We start from the raw sequence: 9,941 nt of genomic DNA, 5'->3' as shown, positions 1-9,941 counted from the left end.
GATGCCAGGAAATCAGGGAGATGGCAGACTAAGGGGGCCTCAAAACAGAAGGCTGTAAGCAGGACTCAGGGCCCCAGCAGTGACATCAGCATGACACCAAGGTAACAGACGCACTGTGTCAATCAGGTCTAGACCCAGAGGACAGAAAGGCATGGGGGCTGCAGTCTCTCCCTCCACCTCCTTTGGATACATAACTTCTTCCTGAAGCTAACCAGAGACTGAAGGGGAAGGGCAGGTAAGAAGCCCACTGAGAGGAGAAAACAGCCCTGATAGAGTCTCAACATTTATGTGACTGCATATTTAACTGCAGTATTTAAAAACATCGGCAGATGTTTTTCTTCAAGGGTGGGGATTCCAGAATAAGATGAAGTTGGATGCAGGACAGAAAGCTACCTTACTTTCTTCACACTCAAGTCATGGCGTGGACATTTTAACCCATTTATACCATGGAGATTAGCTATTTGTATTGACAAATTTACAACGAAATTGTATTTTTTTTACCTTCCAGTTTAGAACACACCTCAATGAGTGACTGTGATGACACCGAGGACATTCACGGACCTCTGTAAATGGATTAGGAAAATTCAGAGTATGAGAAGCTGGCCAGGGATGCCCTGCTAGTCAGTGGCAGAGCCAGGATTCAGACTCAGGCTCTGAGAGTTTGGTTCTTACCTGCTCTGGGCTGCCTGCCCTGTTGTCTACCTGGATGCTTCAGGTATTCCAGTCTCCTACCCCCAGTCCTGTTGGAAAACATCCTTCTTTGCTTCTGATCTTTCACTGTGATAAGCATTTGGCTTAGTGTTTGCCCTCAATAATATTATTTCCCTTGCCTTTTCCTCCTGTTCCCCTCAGCTCACAAAGGTGATGTGAAATAATAGCTGAGAAAGTGCATGTAGACAGCAGAGAAGTCAGGAATGTCTTCTCTGGCTGGTTAGCTCAGTTACATGGAGGGTAAAGATGGTAAGATGAAGCATAACACACATACCAAAAACAAAGCAAAATGAAAACAAAAAAAAAGCCATAAAGGAAAAGATGGATAATTTTGACTACATAAAAAATAAATTCGTGTTAACTAACCTGAATTTAAACAAATTTTAAAAATTAAAAAAGTACATAAAAATAAATTCATAAAATGAAAGAAAAAAACATAAGGCAAAAAGACAAAAAGGAAACCAGGGCGGGGAAAGTCACAACATACAAGATAGTCACAGTAAAAATTTCCTTTATATAAAATCAGCTCTCAGGAATTAAAAAGACCAGCAACTCAGTAGAAAAGTATGTAAAATCGGGATCACCTGGGTCGCTCAGTTGGTTAAGCTTCTGGCTCTTGGTTTTGGCTCAGGTCATGATCTCACGGTTTGTGAGTTCCAGCCCTGCATCGGACTCTGTACTGACAGTACAGAGCTTGCTTGGGATTCTCTCTTTCTCTCTCTGCCCCTCCCATGCACTATCTCTCTCAAAATAAATAAATAAACATATATATATATATAATTTAAAAAGCAATGGAACAACATTTCACCTATCAGAATGATACAAACTATCTAGTTACAAGACAAATAAGTCCTGAAGATATAATATACAGTGTGATGACTATGGTTAACAATAGTGTATTATATATCTGAAAGTTGCTAAGAAAGATCTTAAAAGTTCTCACCACAAGAAAAAAATGTGTAACTATGTGAGGTGATGGATGTTAACTAAACTTATTGTGTAATATTTCACAACACATACATATATCAAGATATTATAACACATACATTATCAAACAATATATATATAAACACCTTAAACAATGTTATATGTCAATCATGTATCAATAAAACTGGGGGGAAATGGTTAACTGGACTCAGAAGGTAAATGCTAATTAATTTTTCTGGCATACTGGAGTTAACTTGTTTTAACCAGGCCCTAATGCTTGGGAATGTGTGTTTTTGATGAAAATAAATCTCTAGATTTATCCTTGTGCCTTTACCCACCTCTCCAAGATAATATTAAATGGAGTAATGTGGGGGGAAAAAGAATGCTACAAATTTAAAATACCTACTATTGGTGAGGATAAGGAAAGGAGCACACTTTTGAGAGTGTGAGCTCTTTTAAATACAATTTGGCAATATCTCTCAATATTTTAAGTGTATACACTCCAACTTAGTAATTCCACATTAAAGAATTTCCCTGAAGATACACTTATATTCACAAATGTAAGAATAATTATTGCAGGACACATAGGTGGCTCAGTCAGTACAACATGTGACTCTTGGTGTTGGGGTCGTGAGTTCCAGCCCCACATTGAGTGTGGCTTATTTTAAAAAATAAATAAAATACTTTTAAAAAAAATTATTGCAAGTATTCATCATTTTTTACCTTGCAATTTGTAGATTTAACAATGCAGTATTGCCTGCAGTACTGGGCCACACCTAAGTAACCTATCAAAAATGCAAACCTGAGGAAGTAACACACCTGCTCAAATCCCTTTAATGATTCCCTATTATCTAAAGGTAATGGGGTGCCTGGGTGGCTCAGGCTGGTTAAGCATCCAACTTCGGCTCAGGTCCTGATCTCACAGTTTGTGGGTTCCAGCCCGTCAGGCTCTGTGCATAAGGTGCAGAGCCTGGAGCCAGCTTCAGGTTCTGTGCCTCCCTCTCTCTGCCCCTCCCCCATTCACACTCTGTGTCTCTCCAAAAAAAAATAAACATTAAAACAAAATAAAAAAAAAAAAAAAAGGTGATGTCTAACTCTTTAACTTGGCCTATGAAACCCCTACCTACATCATTGCCCTTACTCTACCACTTCCTGTTTTACACTTTACATTGTAGCACACACACACACACACACACACACAGTATTTCATGCTTCAGTGCCTTTATTCATAAATCGATTGGTCCACAAATATTTTTTTCATTATTTTTTATTGAAGTATAATTAACAGTGCTATATTAGCTTCAGGTGTACAATATGATTCAACAAGTCTATACATTCTCAGTGCTCCTCATAACTGTACTCTTAATCCCCCTTATTTCACCCAGCCCCCACCCACTTCCCCTCTGGCAACCACCAGTTTGTTCTCTGTGTTTAAACCTGTTTTTTTGGTTGTTGTTTTTTTTTTTTTTTTTTTTTTTTTGGTCTCTTTTTTCTTTGTTTGGTCATTTGTTTTCTTAAATGTCACATATGACTGAAATCATATGGTATGTATCTTTCTGTTTGACTCATTTCACTCAACATTATACCCTCTGGGTCCATCCATGTTGTCACAAATGGCAACATCTCACTCTTTTTTATGGATGGGTATTATTCCATTGTAAATACACACACACACATATATATATAGTAAATATATATATATATATATATATATATATATATATATATATATATATATGATATACCTTCTTTACACCTGTGGTGACCTTGTGACCCAATTCTGGTCAATGAGAAATAAGTAGAAGCCTTGGACCCTGATGAATTTCCAAAGCCATCTTACCAGTCCTGGACTGCCTACCTATGGGTTTCTTTTACATGATAGAATAAAATCCTAATTTATTTAAGCCCCTATGGTTGGGTCTTTTTTTTTTTTTTCTTTTCTTTTCTTTTTTAAGTAGGCTTCACACCCAGTGTGGAGCCCAATGCAGGGCCTGAACTCACGACCCTGCAATCAAGACCGGGTATACACACACACGTATATATAGTAAGTATATATATGTGTGTGTGTATATATACACACACACATATATATAGTAAAAATATATACGTGTGTGTGTGTATATATATATATAAATATATATAAATACATATGTGTGTATAAATATATAAATATATATAAATATATATGTGTATATATATAGTAAATATATATGTGTGTATATATATAGTAAATATATATATATGTATATATATATATATGTGTGTGTGTGTGTGTGTATTACACACACACACACACCACATCTTCATTATCTGTTCATCTATGGATGGACAGTTGGCATTGCTTCCATTGTATCTTGGCTATTGTAAGTAATGATGCAATAAACATAGGGGTGCATGTATCTTTTTGAATTCATGTTTTCATTTTCTTGGGATAAATACCCAATATGGAATTAATGGGTCACATGCTATTACTATTTTTCATTTTTTTTGAGGAACTGTTTTCCACAGTGGCAGCACCAATTTGCATTCTCTCCAATACTACATGAGAGTTCCTTTTTCTCCACATCCTCACCAACACTTTTTGTATCTCATGTTTTGGATTCTATCCATTCTGACCAGTGTAAAGTGATATCTCATTGTGGTTTTGAGTTGCATTTTCCTGGTGATGAGTGATGTTGAGCATTTTTTCATGTGTCTATTGACCATTTGTATGTCTTCTTTGGAAAAGCATCTATTCAGGTCCTCTGCCCATTTTTTAATATTATACTATACTATAACAATACTGTATTAGTACTATGCTAATATATTTTTTAATTTTTTTAACATTTTATTTATTTTTGAGAGACAGAGAAGGAGCGGGAGAGGGGCAGAGAGAGAGGAGGAGACAAAGAATCTGAAGCAGGCTCCAGGCTCTGAGCTGTCAGCACAGAGCCAGATGTGGGGCTCCAACTCACGAACCGCGAGATCATGACCTGAACCGAAGCTGGACACTTAACTGACTGAGCCACCCAGGTGCCCCCTATGCTAATATTTTTTTTAACACTACAGCACACATTGTTCAATGCTTACTGTATCAGTTAGGAGCTGCATTCCGCTGCTAACAAAAAAGACCCAACCAGGAGTTGCCCAGGTGACTTAGTCAGTTAAGTGTTCAACAATTGATATCAGCTCCGGTCTTGATCGCAGGGTCGTGAGTTCAGGCCCCACATTGGGCTCCACACTGGGTGTGAAGCCTACTTAAAAAAAAAAAAAAAAAAGACCCAACCACAGGGGCTTAAATAAATTAGGATTTTATTCTATCATGTAAAAGAAACCCATAGGTAGGCAGTCCAGGACTGGTAAGATGGCTTTGGAAATTCATCAGGGTCCAAGGCTTCTACTTATTTCTCATTGACCAGAATTGGGTCACAAGGTCACCACAGGTGTAAAGAAGGTATATCAGTCTGAGTTTTGTTGAGGTATTGCACTCCAGCTAGTTTAAAAAGATAGAAGCTTATTATAGGGCATTAGTCACTTACAGGATGAAACAAACTTGGGCTGAATTTATAGGAACAATTTCCAAAGTCATTCCATGGAACTGGGCTGCCAAGTCAGCTGATACTTCTGCAATGATCTGGATTCTGCCTACCAAATGGGAAAGTACCCCCATAGTGGCTGACTCTAGAAGCACACTGCCTCTGCTGCACATGTCAGCAAAATGGATGGCGGATGGCATGCTTATCACGTAACTTGATTTAGAATTCAGGTTTTGCACCAAAGCATTTTGATTTGCAGGACCCAATTCACATCCAGAATCCTAGTTACAAGAGAGTCTTGGAATATATAATACTTAGCTTTTCAGCCTCCAAAGTACAGAAACACAGATCAAAGGAGGCTGGAATAGCTATCAAGTGAGCCAGTCTCCAGCAGCTACCACAGGAGGCAGGGAGACAGGCTAACAAATTGGCTTAGCCCTAAGAAAAGGCACAAAACACAAAGTCAGGGTTTCATTATCAGGAAAGAGGGCTAGGAAGGCTATAGTGACAACAACAAGAATGTCTGCCATGGGTACTTAACCCAGTCTTAAAAGATCAAGGAAGACTTTCCTGAGAAGGCAAAGAGGGACAAGAAGAACATTCCAGGCACAGGAAAAAGCAAATGAGAATAATATTGAAAAGAAAGAGCATGGGTAAGGGGGATGGATACCTCACATACATTATTTCATTCCATCCTCACAAAAATGATAGGAATAAGTAACTATATCATTCCCAATTTTCAAATCAAGGAGAGCCTTGAAAGGCACATTAAAGAATTTGGATTTCAGGGTAGCCAGATTCTCCATAGGAATACAGAGGTGTTGGGTGTTAGGGAGCTATGGGTAAGCAGAGAGAAGAGTACAGACTTCTAAACAACATAAAACACCATTAAGTATAATGATAAAGAAAAGACTGGGAAAGGTTATTTGCAATGCATGTAACTATTAACTGACAAAAGATTAGTATCCAGAATATATAAAGAAATCCCATAAATTATAAATACTCCAATAAACAACTGGGTAAAGGCTAAGACTTATAGAAGAGAAAGCCCAAATGATTAAAAACATGAAAAAATGTAAGGAAAAAAGAAAATATATGGAAAGTTATCTTTCAACCTCATGATAAATGCAAATTAAAATAACAATAAATACCAGTTCCATATTTATCAGATTGGCAAAAATGCTTAAACTCTGAAATGAGCAAGTTCTGACAGGGATGTGGCACAACCACCTGGAAAACAATTTGACTATATGAAGTATAAAGATGCATTTCTCCTTCAATCCTTCAACTCAGCAATTATGTTCTGTGAGAACCAATTCTTAACTATTCAAGTATTCAAGTACGTATTATGTAAGCCAGTTGTTAAATACTTAGCATCTTGAAATCAGCCATGATGGGAATATTTACACCACAGAAATCTGCAAATGCTACAAATCATGGTTTGGGCATTTTGTTTTGTTTTTAGAACCTATTTACCAGAATACCACTGGACACAGAGAAACTCATGCATATGCACAAGTACACATTGTGGAAGAAACATTCAGAATCTACACCATGTTTAAGTTAATGGAGTATTAATTTCAGGACATAATTTGCATTAGATCATCACTGAGGTACGAATAACATAATTTAACCTTAGGTTGAATTTTTCAATTACTTCCACATTTTCAACTCTCTGTGTAATCGTTCTTAATTTTTTTTTAAACAGTAAGAAAAGTGTATTATTTCACAAAACAAGAAGACTAAACTGGAGTGGCTCCCTGGCTGGTTAATTTGGTGACTATTCGATGTCTTTAAGTTGCTTGATTTCTTCTCCTTTCTACTTGCCATTTCCGGCAAGCTCCCCTCATTTAACAAGATGGCTGCAGCAAGGCCAAGAATTCTTTCACAGATGATGTCTAGGGGAAGAAGAGCTATTTCTTCCCATTTGTGTCTTTCCATCAAAGAAAACTTTCCCTGAAGTCTCCTAGCTAACTTCCCCTCAGGTCCCATTGGTCAGCTTGAATAATTTCAATAACATTCCATTCCATTTAGAATTTGTCAAAGGATTTAAGTAGTTGTTTGCAAGGCTTATTCTTAACATAAAAGTTAAATTTTTCAACAGAAAAGGAAAACCCTAGTGTCTCACATTGACAATTAAAGCCACTCGTTATTTTAGATCCGGGCAGAAATCATAAGTAATTTAGGTAATTTTCACCAAAATTATCTCAGTAAAGTTCATGTACTTCAAGTGTTTGAGAATCAACTTTCATTCAGATCAGTGCCCTATTTTCTGACAATTTAATGTATTTTTCACAGATTTGGAACTTTAACCTTGACGAGAGGTATAAATGCTATGATTATCTTAATGTCAATATTATGTTTAAAAATAATCTTGCCTGAGGTAAAAGGATCTTATATATAAAAGTCATGCATTTATGACTAGGGTCATTTACATTTCTCTTGCATTAACTATACTTTGACATGCTTACTATTGAGCAAGGGAGAGCACAAACATATGGTTATTATAGCCAACTTCCTTCCAGTTCCAACCTCATTTTCTGCTGCAAACATCTAGGGGAACTAGGAGGTTCTCCAAATCATTCACTAATATGAAAAAGGACTGAAGGGCAAATGTATTAATTTACTAATGAGATTTACATGTGTAAAGTACAGACTATAGATTCTGACAGCTTAAGAGAAAATAATATCCTATATGCCCTGAATCCACACATATGTCCATCTATAAAATGTAAACTTTCCAAGGTAATCCTGGTTATACTGTCAAAGAATGGCTCTCTTTTAAAAAGTTACTTTTGATAAACTGCTGTATCAGATTAAACCATAAATCTTTCCCCTTAAAGTGGTTTCAGTTATATCCGCAAACTGGCAACATTAACTCACTTCAGCAACGTGGAGACCAGCAACCCCCAGGGAGGTCTCATTGCTGGAGAATACCAAACACTTTTCATAATGCAGGTCAGGGGTGAAGGAGGGAGTGATGAGCTTAAGGGGTAAATTTTAGAAATGGTCTATTTTTGCAGTTGAGAGAAAAAAATGTACCTTTTTAATAATTATTTTGGGGACGCCTGGGTGGCTTAGTCGGTTGAACATCCGACTCCTGATTTCCGTTCAGGTCATGATCCTAGTGTCATGAGATCAGGCTCTGCACTAAGCATGGAGTCTGCTTGAGATTCTCTCTCTCTCTCTCTCTCTCTCTCTCTCTCCCTCTCCCCTGCTCATGCTCTCTCTCTAAAATAAAAAAAAATAATTATTATTTTAAAGTTTAATTATAAAATTGCATACACATAGTAAAAATCCAAACAGTAAAGAATGGTACACAATAAAAAATTAAAATACCACTTTCCCCACAAAACCCAAGTTTTACTTTCCAGAGGCATACATTGTAAACAGCTGCTTTTATATACTACATTTTGTTTATTCATTCATCCATTGATGGATATTTGGTTGTTTCTACCTTTTGGCGATCATGAATAACAACACTGCTGTGAACACTGGTGTACAAGTATTTGAGTCTTTCAATTGTCTTGGGTATGTACCTGTGGAATGCTGGATAATAGGGTAATTCTATGTTAAACTTTTTGAAGAAATGCCATACTGTTTTCCACAGTGGCCACACTATTTTATATTCTCGCCAGCAATGATACAATGGTTCCAATTTTTCTACATCCTTACCAATACTTGCTATGTTATTGCTGTTTTGATAATAGCCACCCTAATGGGTGTGAAGTATATATCTCTTTGCAGCTTTGATTTGCATTTCCTTGATAAGCTAGTTGTATATTGAGCATCTTTTCATGTGGTTATTGGCTACTTATATATCTTCTTTGGAGAAATGTCAATACATATCCTTTGTCGAGTTTTGCACTGTGTTGTTTGGTTTTTTCATTGTTGAATTTAGGAGTTCTTCATATACTCTGGATGTTAATCCCTTAACAGATATGGGCTTTGCAGACATTTTGTCCAATTCTGTGGATTATCTTTTCACTCTCTTGACAGTGTCTTTTAATGAACAAAAGTTTTTTTATTTTGGTGAAGTCCAATTTATCTAGTTTTTCTTGTTGTCTGAGTTTTTAGTGTGATATCCAAGAAATTATTCTCAAATCCAAAGTGATGAAACTATTCCCCTGTTTTTCTATGAGTTTTATGGCTTTAGCTCTTAAATTTAGGTCTTTGATCTCTTTTGAGTTAATTTTTGTCTGTACAAGGCTAAGGAGCCAACTTCATTCTTTCACATGCAGATACTGTTTTCTCAGTACCATTTGTTGAAAAGATTATCTTTCCTCATTGAATGGCCTTAGCACCCTTGTCAAAAATCATTTGACCATATATGCAAGTAGATATTTTTTAAAATATTTTAAAAAGTTTTTTTTTTTGAAAGAGAGAGAGAGACACACAGAGTGTGTCTTTTTTTTGAAAGAGAGAGTGAGCGGGAGTGAGAGAGAGACACACAGAATCCAAAGCAGGCTCCAGGCTCCAAGCCGCCAGCACAGAGCCCAACGTGGGGCTCGAACTCACAAACTGTGAGATCATGACTTGAGCCAAAGTTAGTCACTTAACTGACGAGCCACCTAGGTGACCCTCAAGTGGATATTTGTTAAGTATAATAGGAAATTATTCATATTATTAACCAAGATTATCAGGCAACCCTTGGACTCTACGTTGATTTTCTTAAGTCCCTTTGAAGATGATAGACTTGAAAGGGAAAGGGGAATTCTAAATTCCAAAAATCCCTTTACTTATTAAGAGCAAAGTTTAAAGCAGTAAACATTAAATTATGCATAGGAA

The sequence above is a fragment of the Panthera onca genome, chromosome F2 (assembly GCF_046562875.1).
Source record: "Panthera onca isolate mPanOnc1 chromosome F2, mPanOnc1 haplotype 2, whole genome shotgun sequence".
Lineage (NCBI taxonomy): Eukaryota > Metazoa > Chordata > Mammalia > Carnivora > Felidae > Panthera > Panthera onca.
Note: the sequence above shows the minus strand (reverse complement) of the source record.